Source organism: Mustela lutreola, chromosome 17 (assembly GCF_030435805.1).
Source record: "Mustela lutreola isolate mMusLut2 chromosome 17, mMusLut2.pri, whole genome shotgun sequence".
Lineage (NCBI taxonomy): Eukaryota > Metazoa > Chordata > Mammalia > Carnivora > Mustelidae > Mustela > Mustela lutreola.
This window is the reverse complement of record NC_081306.1, coordinates 42,917,889-42,935,750: the sequence shown is the minus strand read 5'-3', so window position 1 is coordinate 42,935,750 and position 17,862 is coordinate 42,917,889. Positions and strand designations below refer to the sequence as shown.

Sequence of the window (17,862 nt, the reverse complement as noted above, 5' to 3'; positions counted from 1 at the left end):
ACTACTTAGAACAAAAACTAAATCGGAAAGTGACTGATGTTGGTGGGAACATGGAGAAATTGGAACTCTCATATGTTACCGATGGCAATGCAAAGTGGTGCATCCACCGGGGAAAACAGCATGGCAGTTCCTCTGCACGTTAAGCTTAGCGTGACCGTATGACGCAGCAATTCCACGTCTAGTTATAAACCCAGCGAACTGAGTACAGACACTCAGACCAGTGCTTGTACGTGAATGTAGCAGCATTATTTGTGATAGCCAAAAAGTGAAGACAACCCAAATTCCATCATCTAATGGATGAATAAGTAAAGTGTGGTAGATCCGTACCTCGGAATAGTATTCAGCCACGAACAAGAACAAATGGCTGACGCTTGCTACAATATGGTGAACTTTGAACACATCCTGCTCAGTGAAAGAAGCCGGTCACAAAGGACTTGCTGATAGCAGGATTCCATTCATGTGAAACATTTGTAATAAGCAAATTCACAGAGACAGATTAGAGGTTGCCAGGGGCTGACCAATGGAGATTGATTGCTTCCTGGGTACTGTGTTTCCTTTGGGGCGGTGAAAAACTTCCATAGCAATGGCTGATACGTCCATTTAAATGTGCTCAATCCCACTGTGCTATACACTTTAAGATGGCAAATTTTAGGTTATGTGTATTTTGTCACAATTAAAAAAAAAATAACCTTAGAGATGAATCACAAACCCACCCCCCCAATCCAAGAACATTATTTATATGGGCACTTAAATTAGCAATGGCTAATTGCTTTAACCATTGAGACCTCCTTTGGGATGTCTTCTGGTTCAAGCCCCATGTTTCCTTGAGCTTTTCCTTAATTTATGACACTGTGAGATGTTCCGGGCTCATCTTTTGTTTCCCACACAACAGCCCTGGAACCAGCTAGTTCTTTAAGAAGCCCTCATTCCTTTTATTGGAGAATGATCTTTAGAAACCAAAATGTGGGTGCTTTGGGGACAGTGCTGATTTTCCCTCTGATCCGCTCCGGAGAATAAGAAGGGAGGGACAGAAATCCAGGGTTCCTTGTGTGTCTGCCGCTTCCCCCATTAGAGTTCTCCGTGGTGGGGATACTCCACTTTAGGAAGAAAAGGAGCCATGGGAAGTTGAGATTTGCGCAAAGTCCTAGAACCATTACGTGGCAGGGCAGTTTTGAACTGGCTTCCCCCACCCCCACCCCCGCTCCCCCAAAGCTGTGAACCCACTTTCCCTTCAGGCCCCTCTGGACACTCTTCCCCCCAGCCTTTCTGTGACCTGCCATTTCGTGCCTCCCTCTGCCAAGAAGCCCTGCCTAGCCACTTAGACTCACAGCAGCCTCACCCAGCTGTGAACTGGTTCTAGCCATCTGTACCGTTCGTTCTGGCAAGGAAGTAGCTGCCATGTGTCTCTTTCCGCAGGAAGGGCTGAGAACATTCCCTGACTTAGTCTGTCTTTGCTTGTCCAGTGGGTGCCGTGCTGGGCACGTAGCATACTTGGTGGCTGCGGGAGAGCCGTTCTTTAGTACGAGTGCCCGTCTTGTTGGCCAAGCCTCGGTGAGGAGAAATGATTTACCAAGATGGTGGGAAAGCCAATACTCAAATTCGGTTCCCTGAACTCCCACAAGTCCCACACCCTCTTCATTATGTCCCTAGCCCGTTGGGCTACTGATAGTGTTTTATAATCCAGTGGACTAGAAAGAAACCAGAGCAAAGGCTGGGGCTGTTTTGCTCCCCTCAATGTTACGGTCTCTTCTCTGTGGAACCACTTCTAGCCAGAAAAGTCATGATTTTAGTAGAAGCTCAAGTATTACTTTTGGAAAGTAATCTTGATTTCCTTTGCGATGGCAGAAATACCATATATAGAAATAATATATATATATATATATATATATATATATATATATATATATAAATAATAGAAATAGAATATAGAAATTCCAGAATCAGTAGATGATGCAGAAAGAGTTTATATTCCCTTTCTTTAGGGGATCCTGGAACGGGGGCATTTGAAATTTTGACGTAATACTGTCATTGTAGAGGAATACTTAAAAGGGAGGTAGGTTTTTGTTTGGTTTTTGTTTGGTTTTGTTTTGTCTTCCTGCTGAAATAATGCAGGCTTTTCTTCACGCCAGAAAACAGGTGAGGTGGGGTAAAAGTGCCATCAGTTTCCATTCTGGCTCGTGGAAGTTTGAAAAACTGAGCTAAGCTTGTCTACAGGTGGTAGAAAAATTGGGCCAGAGGGACACTGGACTTGGCAGGAGCTCTGAGGCCGTAAGAGCTGTTGCAGTACCTTTTAGAGTGGCTGAAGGCCTTCTGGGTTCTTCTGTGTCTGCCCTTCCCCAGGCATTGTCTTTTGTCCCCCTCACAGTAGCCTCTGGGGCCTTTGTCCGCTCCCCACCCTCTGCCCCTTTAGTTAGAGGGACTTGTACTGCATCAGCTGTAAAGTGACTGGGCCTAGACATAAGTTAAGGCTTTCTTGTTGAAAGTCAAGGTGAGCTGATCAAGGACGGTTGAAAGACATTGCGTGAGCACTCACCCTGCTCCTCTTGGCCCTAGGGGCAGTGGTTGAAAGAGGGGAGCTGGTCCGCCCAGTTCCAGCCCAGCTGGAGGCAGATCTCTGGGTAAGCCTGCTGGTAGGTGAAAGGCAGAATTGGATAGATTCTGGAGTTCTAGACCCCAGAACCCAAAGCTTACTTTCCCCTCAGTCAAGGTTGGGTTTCTCTGGAGCTTTTGGGTTTCTCTAGATTGTTTTCTCTAAACTCAAGGAAACTGAAGAGCTTCTGGGAGTTCTAGGCTGGCTTCCAGGGGCAGAGCCTAAGTACTCTGGCATCAGTGTCCTTTCCCGTAGCTCGAGCACACTCAGTACGCTAGGCACGGAGCAATTGTTCCCGTCTTGGTTATGCAGAATTCACCCTGCACATATCTTTGTCTTTCGGATTTCTGCCAACAGCCCTGTGATGTCAGTGGTAATATCCTTATTTTATAGAGGAAAAAACTGAAGCTCAGAGAGGCTTTGAGGGTGTGTGTGTGTGTGTGTGTGATGTTGTCTTGACATAAGGAGTTTAAACATACCCATTTCCAGACACGAGTGGTGGATATGATTATTGAAATGTGTTTCCCCTCTTAAGACTCCAGTTCTCCCTCCCTGTGTTACCCAGTGCCCTGCCGTGAGTCTTCCCCGCCCCTCCCTGGGAAGGCCTCAGGGGGCCTGCGGAGCCGCATGTGGCGAGTAGAGCGCTGAGCGTGGAACTCGGATGCCCCTAAGCTGTGGTGCTTGGGTTGGTGTGTGCCTGTGACCCTGGGCCAGCACCGCCCCGTGCACACCTGTCCCACATTCTGCCACTTGGGGTCTTACTTCCTGGAAAGGATTTCCTTGGCTGAGAAGGCCTGTCTGGTCTGCACACCTGTCTTTCCAGTTTCTTCCCTCTGCTCACCCCTCTGGGGCACAGGTGTGGTGGCCTCCCCAGAGTGCTTACTGATTCTGGTACTTAGGGTTGGTTTTTTTACTTCTTTTCCTCCCAGGCTTCTGTGAGCCGGGTGCTTTGTAAAGTCGCTTCCCTTCGCTCCAGGTCAGCAGGGGGTCTCGCGCAGGGAAAGCACCAGAAATATGTTGAAAATAAATTGCTTTTTGGAACATAATTTAACAGCCTTAAAAATATTTATTCCTTTTGATTCAGAGATATTTCCAAGATATTTTCGGAAACTCCATTCTAAGGAAGTAGTCAGAGGTGCACACTGACTTGTCTTGAAAAGCTAGCAGTCGTGATTATCATGGCATTATTTGTAATAGTGAAAATATCCAGCAAGCGACTTGTATGTTCACAGGCTAAGAGAACATTTGAGAATTTATAATGTTCCCAGTTTCACATGTGAAAAAAGGCAGGACAAAATTGTATGTAGTATAAAACCAATAATAGTAAAAGTGAATTTATAATATACATATTTTAAAAAAAACCTGGTAGAACAGGGGCACCTGACTGGCTCAGTCAGTGGAGAATGTGACTGTTGATTTCAGGGTTGTGAGTTTGACCCCCATGTGGCGTGTAGAGATTCCTAAAAAATTAAATCTGTAAAGAAAAAAACCAAAACAACAAAAAACTAGTAGAAGAAAAACAGTACACATTTGAGTTACATTCTTTTGCTTCATGTTTCTAAATTTAGCATATTTTTTCAATGATCATGCATTTTGTTTTAAAGATTTTCTTTATTTGAGAGAGAGCGAGAGAACAGGCAGGAAGAAAGAGAAGGAGAGGCAGCTCTGGAGTGAGCGGGGAGCTGGGTGCGGGGCTCGAACCCAGGACCCTGAGATCATGACCTGAGGTGAAGTCCGATGTTTAATCCACTAAGCCACCTAGGCACCCCGAACATGTATATGATTAACTTGTTCTATTTTGAAATAGCTTCAGATTTACAGGAAAGTTGCAAAAATCTTGAATTCTTGAATTCTCTTTACTCAGTTTCCCCAGTTATTAACATTTTACCATGTTTGTTTTATCATTCTCTGTGTGTGTGTGTATTTCTTAAATATTTTTTTCACGGATCTACTTGAGAGTAGGTTACGATTAGGACGCTCTTTTACCCCTAAGTACTTCAGTGTTTACTTTCTAAAATTCAAGGACATTTTCTTACGGAACTGTAGTCCAGTAATTCCCACCAGGAGATTCACATCAACACACTGTTTTTCCGAATGTGGAGTTTATTCATATTTTGCCATTCACGTCTTTTATAGCAAAAGAAAAATCTTTTCTTCCCTTTTCTTTTCCTGGCCCAAGGTTGCGCTGAACCGTAACCACTCCTCTATGCCCCGAAGCGATGCACTGTTTCTTTATCATATTTACCCTTGACATTTTCCAAAAAGTCAGGCCATCACTTTGTAGTATGTCCCCTGTGTGGATTTGTCTGCTGATTTGTCTGCTGATAAGACAATGATAAGATTGTGTATTTTTGGCTACATATCACAGAAATGGCGTTGTGTCCTTTAGAGCGACATAGCAAGTGGTGGCAGTGTCCCTGACCCAGGACTGGAGCCTTTACCTTTGATCACTTGGTGTCAGCCTGGTTGTCCTCTGTAAAGTGCTGTCCCGCCCTACGCAATCAGTAAACTTCTCATCAAACTTTGACCCTCAAGTTGGAGCGCTCACGATCCTTGCCTGAAACGGTTATTACTACCGAGATTACCAGTTGGTGATTTTCTAAGTCTGTCATTTTATTAGTTGGTATTCTACGTACGGAAGAACTTTCTTTAGTCACCTGGGTGTATTTATTGATTGGTGTAAGTATTCATACCAGTATTGACTTGTGTGTGATCCTTTTGTCCTAATGGTTCTGATCTGTCACGCTGAGGTTTATTTCGGTGCTCATAGGGTCTCAGATTTGGCTAGTGGGAACCCCTTCCAGGATCCTGTGGCCTTTTGACATGTCCTCTGTCATTCTTTGAGCCTTTCTTTCCTCGTTGGCACAGCAAAGTGATCCGGGCTCAGTCACTGCTTTTCCTGCCCTGGTTCGGGAGTCTGCCAACCCTCCAAGAAACCCTGGTTCCTTCGGATGGAGAACAGTGTTTAGAAACCAGGGTCTGGGAGCTAGGTGAGAAGTAGACCATCCGTGTGCACACGTCTGTGTGCGTTCACACCTCCCGTTCCAGTGCACACCGCATTCTCTGTCCCTTTCGCTCTCTCCACATTTGTGGCTCCCCTCTTCTGTGGCAGGAAGCCTGGCTGGTGTGGATTTCTTTTTAGTACTAACATGTGAATACTGAGAATACCAGCCATCTCGTTGGAAAAGGACAAAGCAAAGAGCCCTTGAGACACCCACCACCCCACTCATATTAGTTGACACTCCCGAGAGGATATCACGATGGGTCACTTTCCTGGAGAAATACATACTTTTTATTTCATTAATAATTTCATCGTGAGAAAATAGCTTCTTTAAATTCCGTACGTTTGGGCAGTCTTTCAGTGAGAGTACTATAGTCCACCTACTTATTATTTTTTTTTAGATTTATTCATTTATTATGAGAGAGAAAAAGAGTATATGGGGGAAGTGGCAGAGAGGGAGAATCCCAAGCAGATGCCCTGCTGACCGCGGAGCTGGACACAGGGCTTCATCCCAGAACCCTGGGATCACAACCTGAGCCAAAATCAAGAGTCGGCCACTTAGCCACCCAGGCGCCCCCCCACCTCCTTCTCTATTAACCGCTGCATAGCACTCCGTTGTTCGGAACTGAAGACCTAAGCAGGTTGGGGCCCTTCCCAGCGGTGCTATGTGGAATGTTCCTGTGGTCCCGGTGAGAGGCACAGCCCAGGTGAAGAGAGTCACTGCACCCTGAGGGCTGGACACTTGTTTCCCTGAGAAAATAGCTTTAAAATAGTCTTTTTTTTTTTTTAAGATTTTATTTATTTATTCATTTGTCAGAGAGAGAGAGTGTGCGCATACGAGCAGGCAGAGGCAGAGAAAGAAGCACGCTCCCTGCTGAGCAGGGAGCCCGATGCGGGGCTCGATCCTAGGACCCTGGGATCATGACCTGAGCCGAAGGCAGAGGCTTAACCCACTGAGCCACCCAGGCGCCCCTAAGATGGTCTTCTGATGAAGTAAATAGCACACACTCGTAATTTGAAAACCAAGCAAATAATACATTAAAAAGAAAGCGAGCAGAAAATTTAAATCTCCTCCCTGAGATGCCATTTCTGTGATGATCCTCTCACATACCGTTTTATGCGTGTGCGTCCACACTCTTCCATCACTGGGGGCAGAGCGCACGCGTGATTGTGGACGTGCGCGGACGCTACAGTGTAACTGACCTACAGTACAGTGTGCGGTTTGGGAAATTCGTACACGCACAGGCTCTCTGCAGCGAGCGAGATCCTACACGTCGTCCGGCGTGCCAGCAGCTCCGCTCGTGTCCCCCACTCATGACCCTCGCCCCACGGGCATATTGGCCCATCGCCTGTTTCTTTGTCTGGTTGTGGTATCAGGGTGATACAGGCCTCATAAAACAAGCAGGGCAGCCTCCCGTTCTCTTTTCTGGAAGAATTTGTATGGAACTGGTGTCACGTCTTCCTCAGATGTTTGGCCCACTGTGTTCGTGAAGCTGTCTGCTCCTGGAGTTCGCTTCTGGTGAAGGTTTTAACTACTAATCTGCCTTCTTTTACAGGGCTATTTCTCTTGGGTGAGCTCTGGTGGTTTATGTCTATCAAAAAATTTATCCACATTATCAAAGTTATCAAATGTTGGCGCCAAGTGGGTCCTAATTTCCCATGTTACATTTGTAATCTGGGCAGACTCTAACGCTTTCCGCACTTTCATTCCCTGTATTGGCAATTTACGCTCTTTTTTTCTTTCTTCGCTCATCCATCTGTCTAGAGGTTGGTCCTGTTTGAGGGCAATGTTTTGTATCCAGAGTTATAAAAATTCATTATCTCCTTAAGAATCCAAGGATTTTTTTTTTTTTTTAAGAGAAAAGCTTTGTTTCAAGATCCTTTTCTATTCAGAGCAGACATCAGGGTAGACCTCAGAAAACCAGACCCACATTTTTAATTCAGGCGCCAGCACCTGTCAGCCGTGTGGCCTTGGACCCACCCCATAGGCCGGTCAGAGCTCTGACCTCAGTGGCTTTGAGGAGGTCACAGTAACTTCTGAGTCGGCTGAGCCACGAAGGGGTGCCCCACAAGTGTCCGGCCCAGCATCTGCTTGCGGTGGGCCCCCATGCTGCGGGTCGCCAGCAAAGGGGGATATTGGGAACAGCCCGGAGAGCACTGGTTCCTCCTCTCCCCGGGACTTCTTCCCCTCTGTCCCATGGCACTCGGTAAACGTTGATTTTTGCAGCGTTGCCCACATTGGACCACAGTTCCCTTGATCAGGCTGCAAACTTCCTCACCGTGGGAAGGGGTTTCCTCATCTTTTCTCCCTCGTGCCCATGTATATTTTAAGTGATCAAACCTACTTGAATGAACGAAGAACAGGGAATTAAGTAAACAACGGTACAACAGATCGGTGGCAGCCAAAGAGGATATCATTATAAGGGGCCCCCCAGCAACACGGAAGAATGGTTGACAAAATAGAATACGGCTGACGCTGGAACAAGTTGGGTGTGAACTGCACGGGTCCACTTCTACGTGGATGTTGTCAGTACGTACACACGTGGTACTGTAAATACAATCCCTCTCCCTTATGATTTATTTATTTATTTGACAGAGAGAGAGACAGCCAGAGAGGGAATATAAGCAGGGGGAGTGGAGGAGGGAAAAGCAGGCTTCCCGCTGAGCAGGGAGCCTGACCTGGAGCTCGATCTGGGGACTCCAGGATCATGACCTGAGCCGAAGGCGGACGCTTAACTGACTGAGCCACCCAGGTGCTCCCCAGCCCCCTTTTTTAAGAAAGAGAGAGAGAGTCTTAAGCAGATACCATGCTCAGTACAAAGCCCAACACAGGGCTCGATCTTGTGACCCTGAGATCATGACCTGAGCTGAAATCAAGAGTTGGATGTTTAAGTGATTGAGCCACCCAGGCGTCCTTTCCTTATGATTTTTTTTTTTTAAGATTTTATTTATTCGATATAGAGAGAGAGATCACAAGTAGGCAGAGAGAGAGGAGGAAGCAGGCTCCCTGCTGAGTGGAGAGCCCTATGTGCAGCTCGATCCCAGGACCCTGAGATCATGACCTGAGCCGAAGGCAGAGGCTTTAACTCACTGAGCCACCCAGGCACCCCTCCTTATGATTTTCTTTCTTTCTTTTTTTTTTTTTTTTTAAAGATTTTATTTATTTATTTGACAGAGAGAAATCACAAGTAGACTGAGAGGCAGGCAGAGAGAGAGGGGGAAGCAGGCTCCTTGCTGAGCAGAGAGCCCGATGCGGGACTCGATCCCAGGACCCTGAGATCATGACCCGAGCCGAAGGCAGCGGCTTAACCCACTGAGCCACCCAGGTGCCCCACCTCCTTATGATTATTTTAATGATGTTTTCTTTTTTATACTTATGTGACTGTAAGATTCAGTATAGTATTCATATAACATACAAAGTATGTTAATTGATTATTTCTCTTATTGGTAAGGCTTCCAGTCAACGGTCGGCTTGTGGTAGTAAGATTTGGGGGGAATCAAAGGTGACACATGGATTTCTGACTCTGCAGGGCATTGGTTGGCCGTGACCCCCATGTTTTTCAAGGCTCAACTGTACCTTTTATCTGCTTTTTGTATGAACGTGTGTATATGTGTACGTGTGATGTATTTATGTATGGAAGAAATGAAGAAAAAATCCAGAAGGAAAACAGCTCTGTGGCTTTTACCCTTTAACAAATAGCATTTGAGCAGGGGGAGGCTAGTATGGGAAGTGGTAAGGCCTCTGTGGCTGGAGGCTGTCAGGCGAAGGCTAAAGTTCCTGGGCACAAATGCTTGTTGCAGCCTACGGCATGGAGTGTGGGATTCCTTCCTCTCCGTCACGGTTTACAGATTCCCAGGCTTCCCCCTCGCTGCCAGAGGAGCAGGGCAAGGACCATCCGGGAGCAGCTTCTTGTGTCTGTGCAAACTGAGGTGGATGGGAACAGGCACAGTGCAGAGGGGGTGCTGGTGTGCCTGGGGGGCCGGGAGCCTCACTTCCCACCCCCCCACCAGGAGGCTCCTCATTAATGCTGAAAGCCCCGCTCTGTGTGAAGCACACACAGTTCTTGGAACTGGTTTTTTTGTTTTTTTTTAATGCAGAGAGTCAGTACATCCCCCTTCCTGCCTTTTTCAGAGCTCTGTTCTGGGCCTCCCTGCTTCTCTTCCTCTTTCCTGAGTCCCCGGGCTCTGCCACGGGGTCCTCATCACTGTGTTGTAGTCTGTCTCTGCTTTCTGTGGCCCTTGTTGATCGTGAACTGGAACTCTGTGCGTGTGTGTTTCAAAGGGTTCAGTGAAAGAGACTCAGGAATCATTATTTATTAACTCAGGTCGCGAGACTTGGGTTTTGCCCCCCCCCCCCCCCAGCACTGTCACCAGCCTCAGCCAGGTCTGCGTCACTGGCTCCTGGGGTGGCAGGTGCCTTCTCTGTCACTAAGTTACGCAGCCTTCTGTTGTCACATCTGTGCTGGGTGCCCTGCCTCACAGCTGCTCATTCTGTCTTCAGTCACCTTTGTTTACAAAGCTCTCCCGACAGTGTGTAAATCTCTGCCCTCCATAACCAGGCCTGACTTCTGCCCGCAGGGCCCTCTCCATCCTGTTTGATGACTCCCCAGAGAAGGGATCGGCCTGTTGCCTCTGAATCTTCTTGTCTTTAAGGTAAACCTCTCCAGTTCTGTGCTGTTTCCCATGTGGCGGGTTTTGGGGACTCTTTGTGATTGTGTTCCTGTTTATCTTTGGTGTGTAGTGTAGAGCCCTTCTGGAACTGTCTTCGTGAGCCCTCAGCATCTGGGGAGGCCAGCCTGGCGTTGGCCCATTCCATTCCCATTTCTGTAAAACGTGGGGGAGTGTCGTCATCCTTGCCGAGGCTTGCTGCATGAACATAGCCTGCGTGGGGGGCTCTGATTGCCCATCGGGGGCTCACGAGCCTGTCGCTCCTTAGGCTTGCTCACGCTCTAGAGGCACAGCAGACTTCAGAACTGTTCCGCCCAGAACTCGCGCAAACCAGGGCAAGTCCTCCAGCTTCCCGGGCTTCGCTTTTCCTCATCTGTAGTCAAAATTAATTTGAGGCGAAGAGGTAGTCAGGAGGTTGAACTGGCGTGAACTCGTGTTAGAAAAGCCCAGCTCTTTCTCCAGTGTCTCATTCCCTGTGACACTGCGGCCACACGCAGCATTCCTGACCCCAGATGTGGGGGTGGGGGTTCTCCACAGCAAGTAGTTCTATGGCACTGACTGGGTACCGTGCCCTACCGTTTAAGTCAGTTCTGACACTGCCCGGAGCTGGTGTCAGATTAAGGGCTCTGTCCCACAGGGCTGCTCCCCACAGTTCAGGTGGCAGCCACAAGTCTGGGTGCTTACCTGTGCTGCTGACCAATCAGCAGTAGATGGGGGTTCCCCACACACTCTCCTTGGGTTCAGTTAACTTGCTAGAGCAGCTCACACAGCTCAGGGTAGCACTTACATTTACCAGCTTATTAAAGGACACAGTAAAGGATACAAATGAACAAGTAGATAAGAAATAAATAAGCTGAGGTTTGGGAGAGGGCCTGGGCCCAGGAGCTTCTGTCCCTGTGGAGTTGGGGTGTGTTGCCCTCCCGGTATGTGGATGCATTCGCCAACCTGGATGCTCGCTGCACCCTGAATTGTCAGGGTCTTTGTAGAGGCCTCCTTGGTACGCACGACCAGTCATTAACTCCACTTCCAACCCCTCTGCCCTCCCTAGAGAAGGGGACGGGCAGGGCTGGAAGTTCCAAGCTAATTGTGGCTTGGTCTTTCTGGTGACCATTTCCTATCCAGGAGCCCACCCAGAGCCACATTAGAACAAAAGATGCCCCTAGTGCTCTTATCACTTAAGAAATTACAGGAGGTTTAGGAGCTCTGTCCCAGCAACTAGGATCAGAGACCAATATATGTATTTTCTGTTATTTCACGGAACTCCTGTGAAGTATGCTGTGCCCATGTGTTGCCCTGTGCTAACTTTTAATAGTGTTACTAAGTCTGCCCACAAAAAGCCCAGGAGTATTTGCCAAGGGTGTAGGGGAGCTCTGGTTCCGCCCCAGTTGGAGCTCAGGCCAGGGGTTGCAGCCCCAGAGGGGATGGTAAAAAACCAGCCCACGTGGCTCTCGGTGCCAGCTGCACTTCCGGTGGTCTGCTGCTGTGAGGCTTGGTCAGCTCAAATTGTGCTGAGTGATGCTGGCTCTCCTGCCTGCTTCTTGCCAAGTCATGCTTTCACACATCCAGGGTTCCTGGCTCCCTTCCTCTTTTACATCATTGCATCAGACACAGTGTCAGTCATATGTCTCCGGATCACACCCACAGGCCCTGTTATGTAGGGGAGAGGTCATCGGCTGGGGCCATTTATTGTCTTCTGTGGAACATTGGCCTGGCATGTCCTAGGCTAGGATGCCTTGCTCATGGCCTTGTGATTGTACTGACATGGTAGATGGAGGCAGTTTTGTCCAGGTTCCCACCTATGACATAGTTGTAATCATGCCCACATCCCCGCCCACTTGTCCCTGGCTGCCGGGGCCCAAAAACCCCAGACATGTAGAGGCTTCCTGGGCCCTTTGCACATTGGTCTCAGTTATTTCAGGAGGCTCATCTCTTGCCGAACACCCTTGTACCCACACGTACAAATGCATCCCATCATAGCACACTTGAGTCACACCAGATTCTATCACCTCTGCTCTTCCATAGTTCAGGCCTTTGCATGGGCTTCCCCTGACTCCTCTTATCTTCCTTATCTGGCTGGTGGACCCAGTCATTTTCCATGACTCAGCTCAGATGTTAGTCCCTGGGTGCCCTTCTCTGACTGTTTCCAACCATCTTGTCTTCCCCTTCCTCAGAGCCCGATTTTTCCCCAAGGCATCGTACCTGCTGGGACATGCCTGTGAATGACGACATGAGTTGGCACCCTCCATGCCCCCGCATGGTGGCTGTCTGACAAAAGAGAGCATGGAAATAAGATTCAGGCTCTAACAACACTATTCCTAGAATGTCTAGAATACGATCACAGATCACTCACCATACCAAAAACTAGGAGACTTTCAACTTGAATGAGAAAAAAAACAACACACACCAGCATCAAGATGTAAAGAAGAGCCAAACAGACATCTTAGAACTGAAAAATACCAAGTGAAAATTAAAAACTGTGTGGATGGCTTCATCATAGAATGATGAAGTCAGAGGACTTGAAGATAGAATCGCAGAATTACCCAGTCAATGGAGAGCAACAGTGAGAAGCTAGACAGAACGAAAAAAAAAAAAAGTGGACTGAGCCTCAGGGACTTGGGGGACCAGTCACAAAACACATTTATGTCATTGTGGTCCTGGGAAATGAGAAAGAGTGTGGGCTGAAAAGGCATTTATAAAAGAAACAATGGCTCTAAGTCCTCAAACCTACAGATTCAGGAAGCCAAAGAAACCCTAAAAGTCGTAACTCCAGTGATACCCATATCGGCTCTATCTTGGTTTGGAGCATAAACTTTGTGGGCACGCTAGCTAGAGAGGAATCTGGTCCATGGCTCTCTGGAGCACTGCTCTTTAGTGGCTGTCTTGGCTAGGGCCCTGTCCCTGGAGGATAAACTATCGGTTGCATGCAGCGTGGCTCCCTCGAGGGTTTTCCCTCATCTTGAAACCACTAATCGTTGGCAGAGGTTCGAGAACATGAGTAGGTGTTGTTCCCCACTGCACCTGGGAGTGGACGCCACGAAGTGCCCGTGACTGTTTACCACTGGGTGACTTGCATACTGCAGAGGCCACCCAAATCACTTGCTCAGGCTTCTTCCCTCCTTGTCTCTGTTTCCAGCGACCAGCTCACTCCAGTGTTGGGGCCCGGTTGTTTGATCGGTCTTGTTTACTGGTCAGGAATTGTGTACAGGGAGCCCCTGGGTGGCTCAGTCGGTTAAGCGTCTGCCTTCTGCTCAGGTCGTGATCCCAGGGTCCTGAGATCTAGCCGCGCACTGGGCTCCCTGCTCAGTAGGGAGCCTGCTTCTCCCTGTCCGTCTGCCTGCTTTTGCTTACTCTCTCTGTCAAATAAAATCTTAAAAAAAAAAAAGGAGAAAAGAAAAAGAAATTGGACACAGTAAAGGCAAAGCCACAAGTACTTCCTAGAGGATCATCTTACCCTGCAGTGTTGTGAACCATCAGACGGAGAAAGGGCCCTTCTCCCTTGCTTCCCTTTTCAGAAGCTCCAGGTTGGGTTGCCCTTGGCCTGTGGCATCAGCTGTTGAACTTCAGGAGAAGTGGTATCTCTCTTAAATGCCTGCCTATTTATGTATGTCCTTTCCTGTATGGATAATGTCTTTTATGATAAAAATGAAAGCTCTATGTACAAACCTCATTTGTAATAAAAGGTCCGTTATGCTCTGGTCTATTTGGGGTTAGCAGGACCTCACTGGCTGGTTTTTTGATCTGCGCCCTTTTCCTGTGACTCATTTTCCAGATGAGCCCGTGAAAGCCCGCTGCCTGTAAGGGGTTCGCCTGGAGTCCCAGCCAGCTGGGGCGGCAGGGCCTGCTGTAGTTAAGAAATCGCTGTGTTTAATCATGTACGTTTCATTGTTGGTTTTGTTTTGCTTTCTGTTGTTGACACGTGTCACGTTCGGCTCCAAGAGCTCTGCACTGTTCAGTGTTCCTCCTTTTCACTAAATGTGGAAAGAAGAAACGGCCCACAGATTAAAGACCCTCTTAGGGCAGAAAGGGTGCACAGGGGCTCCCGAAGTCTCCTTGGAGTGTCTCTGGTAGACCCTCTTGCGGTCACCCTGCCGCATTCGATGTGGAGGGCACTCTTGGCTGGCAGGACGTCCAGAATGTTCTCATCAGAATAGTTCAGACAGCGGAGGAGAGTGATTTTATACCAGACTGGGCAGGGGTGCCTCGGGACGGACTCCCAGAGGCTCCTAATTTATCAGCGCGGCCAAAGTGCCGTCTGTGAAACTCGGTGTGACGTTTATACCAGCTCGCGTGGCTTCCGGGTTTAATGTCCGATCGTGATGCCTTCCTCTGGATGACTTGTGTCTTTGCCAAGCTGGGTTTTCAGTGGTTGTTCGGACCTAACTACTCCGTAAATGGAGCTCTTAGGTATTCCCGTGGGCCTGGGGATACCAGAGACATTTTGCTGTGATGTCATGATGTCTCAGGGCTCCGGGCACTACGAAAGCTCGGCCCTGTCTGTCTTCATGGATTACCACACGGGCACATCACCAGCCCCAGGTGCAGGGGGCCCCCAGATTTCTCTTCAGCCTGCTTGTTTTGGGTTATCAGTTCATGCCAATTTTACACTCCGTGTGTGCTGACAGGTTCATGGACTCCTTCCATGGGAAGCTCCGTGGGGAGCTGTCAAGCCTCAGATGATGTGCTAAGCTCTGTGCCAGGAAAGTAGGACGGATGGGAGTGACGGTCGAGCCGAGGTCACAGACCTCCGGTCCAAAGCAGGAAGCAACGAGAGGAAAAGCAGCTCAGGCACATGTAAAGGCACTGGGGCAGGTGTGCAGAGGCTCAGGCTGGGGAGATGGGTGGGCGTCTGTGGGAGCTGCATTGTGGAAACAGTCGCTTGGTAAGAGAGTCATGGTTTAACAGCTTCTTCCCGGCTTCAGCCCTAGGCGCGCTGCTCCTGTGCTAGTACGGGAAGTGTCGGGTAAGGATTCTCCTCGACTTCCTGCTCGCCAGGCCTATCTTTCCACCGTGTGCCAGGCACAGAGGTACCTACGGTACTGTCCTTCGTTCAGGAGCTCAGAGCAGCATGGGGGCGAGACCCGTGTCCAGTAAGTCATCCTACTTAGATGGGCACTGAACACAGAACCCCCCACCCCGGGAAGCTGGGGCCCCTTCCTAGTTTTCACTCGGCTGAGCCTTCCGTCCCCCACGGCAGAAGGAGGCCTCGATAAAATGGTCACCAGGTCCTTTCTACTGTTCCTCTGCATCTCTTGTCTGAAGTTTTATGCCTCGCAGTCAGAGCTGCTGGGGACCTTCTCAGTGCTCCTGAGACCCCCGAGTGCCAGCACTGTCGCTGTTCTGGTGGGACCTTAGGGCCGGAGCCCTGCCCTGGCTCACTGCAGGGAGTCGGCGTCCCAGCGGGCAGCACCTGGGCGTTTGCACAAGGGGCGAGAATGCGTGGGGGCCTTACTCTGAGCTTGAGGAGAGTGGCCCGGACGCTGACGGAAGCAGTAAGTGAGGGTAGCGGCGACACAGCCAGACTGAAGGAGAATGAATGTAGCCTCACACACTGTGGCAATGACGTCCCTGTGTTGTGCTTTGCGGGTTATAAAACCACTGGGTAATGTGTGTGCCGGGCGTTGCCAAGCCACCCCCTCTGGAATCACATGGTGATTTTTTCAACGAGTTGACGTTAGGTGTTCATCGTGTCAGGCTGTGAGCAGTGGAGTCCCTGCTCTTGTGGGGTGACCCTGCAGTCGGGGAGATGGCCAGCAGGAAGGACGCACGACACAGTGCCAGGTAGTGATCTGTGCTGGGAGTGGGCTCGGGCAGGGAGGACGAGACACTATACTGAGGAAGAGTCCCTCTGAGGTGGTGACACACGAGCCGAGACCTTCAGGTAGTGATCTGTGCTGGGAGTGGGCTCGGGCAGGGAGGATGAGACACTATACTGAGGAAGAGTCCCTCTGAGGTGGTGACACACGAGCCGAGACCTGAATGAAGGGGAGAGAACCCTGCAGATAACTGAAGGAACAAAGTCTGGGCCACGGCATTAACATGTGCAAAGGCCCTGGTGCAGGAGCAGGCCCTGGGGCAGGAGCAGAGGCTGGAGGGGTAGCAGGGATGCCAGTGTGACTGGTGAGGAGTGAGGGAAGGTGAGGGACTGGACCCTATGGAGCCTAGAGGCCAGCTAAGGCCTTTAGATTTGGTGCTAAGTAGGACACGAAGCCATCTGAGGGTCTGCTTAGGGACATGATCTGGCTTACTTTTTAAAAAGCTCTCTCCAGCTCCTCTTCGGAGCTGGCCCCTTAGGAGTCTGTGGAAGTGGCCTGGAACCAAATATGGGACGTGTGGGACTGTGTGGGTCCCCAGCCTTCCAGCACACCATCCCTGCAGGGACCCCCAAGGACCAGCTTTTCTGGGAGGTGTGGGCAGCTCGCGTATGTATCAGGAAATGATCATTGGTCATTTTGCTTCGTGGCCACAAGTCTCCCCTCAGTAAAGTAAGGGGGCTAGGTGACCGGGGCTGGACGGAGAAGGGTAATGGGACAGGGAGCAGACAGTGGCCGACTGCTGCTATGTGACGGATGGCAGCGGGCGCTCTCCTGTGTCGGCCGGGCCCCAAGGGTCTGCGTGGCATGACTCTGTGGGCCGGGCCCTCTCCCCCCATAGCTCTGTGAGAGCTTGACACACAGAGGCTTGTGGGTGTGCCAGACGACCCTGGCCAGCAGGAGGTGTGGTGTCCAGCAGGGCTGGACAGGAAGACATGCCAAACGAAAACGGGCTAGATAATGCGACCTAAGTGCGCTCATCCTTAATTGTCGACAGCGGGCTCTAGAGGTAGATTTGTCCTGTAGCATCAGGGAGCAAGGAGGGTGTATTGAGATGATCACGGGGACTCCGCTGTTCGAAAAGCACCTTGGGCAAATGAGAAAGCAGAGAGCCAAGCTTGGGGGTCTGCTCCAAGCGGGCCGATGCCCCACGGGCCCTAGGAGGGCAGAGCTGGTGCCTGGGGCCTGCGGATGCGAGGGCAGCTGTGGGGAGCCGGCCCTGGTGTCTCCCAGAGGCAGAGACAGTGAGCAGAGGTGAGACGTGAGGCTGTCTCCCAGGCCTGAGCTGCTGAGGCAGGACTGAGGCTTTCCCCACTGAGCCTGGGAGCCGTGTCTGTGGGTAACCGTGGGGATTGCAAAATGGAGTGATGTGCACCCCGGGGCTGAGGCCAGCCGTGCCCAGTGCAGAAGTGCACTGCTGGGCTCGGGGTACTCCCCACCGACCTGCGCGGACTCAGATCTGCTTCCTGGCCAGGTGTCAGTGGTGGACGCCTTGGCTAGGCATCTGTCAAGGGAACAAACAAGGTTAGGGTGCAGGGGGTCCTCAGTGGTTCCCCAGGACTCCCTGAACTCAGAAAAGCTCTTTTACCCCCGTTACGGTGTATTATGGCAGGATACAGACCGAACCCAGCAAAGGGAGAGGCTCCTCAGGACTGAGTCCAGGAGAAACCAGGCACGAGCTTCCCGCTGTCCCTGGCCACTGGAGTCACGGGGGCTCAGCGCTCCCAGCAACCATGCCTGGCCACACATATAAAGGGTTACTCACCATGGGAGTTCACGGGTGCCTTGGTGTG

General features: G+C 50.0%; 1 protein-coding gene across 3 annotated transcripts in view; it reads left to right on the top strand.

The window, feature by feature from the left end:
* LOC131819793 (NADPH--cytochrome P450 reductase) overlaps positions 1 to 17,862 on the top strand; it is a 59,953-nt gene that overhangs the window by 14,587 nt on the left and 27,504 nt on the right. Inside the window, exon 1 of one of the 3 annotated variants that reach the window (XM_059155133.1) lies at positions 10,164 to 10,244. The exons of the other annotated variants lie outside the window; for them this stretch is intronic. The gene's annotated coding sequence lies outside the window, so the exon portion shown is untranslated. Of the gene's footprint in view, positions 1 to 10,163; positions 10,245 to 17,862 lie in introns of those variants that run through there. 3 annotated transcript variants of the gene reach the window in all.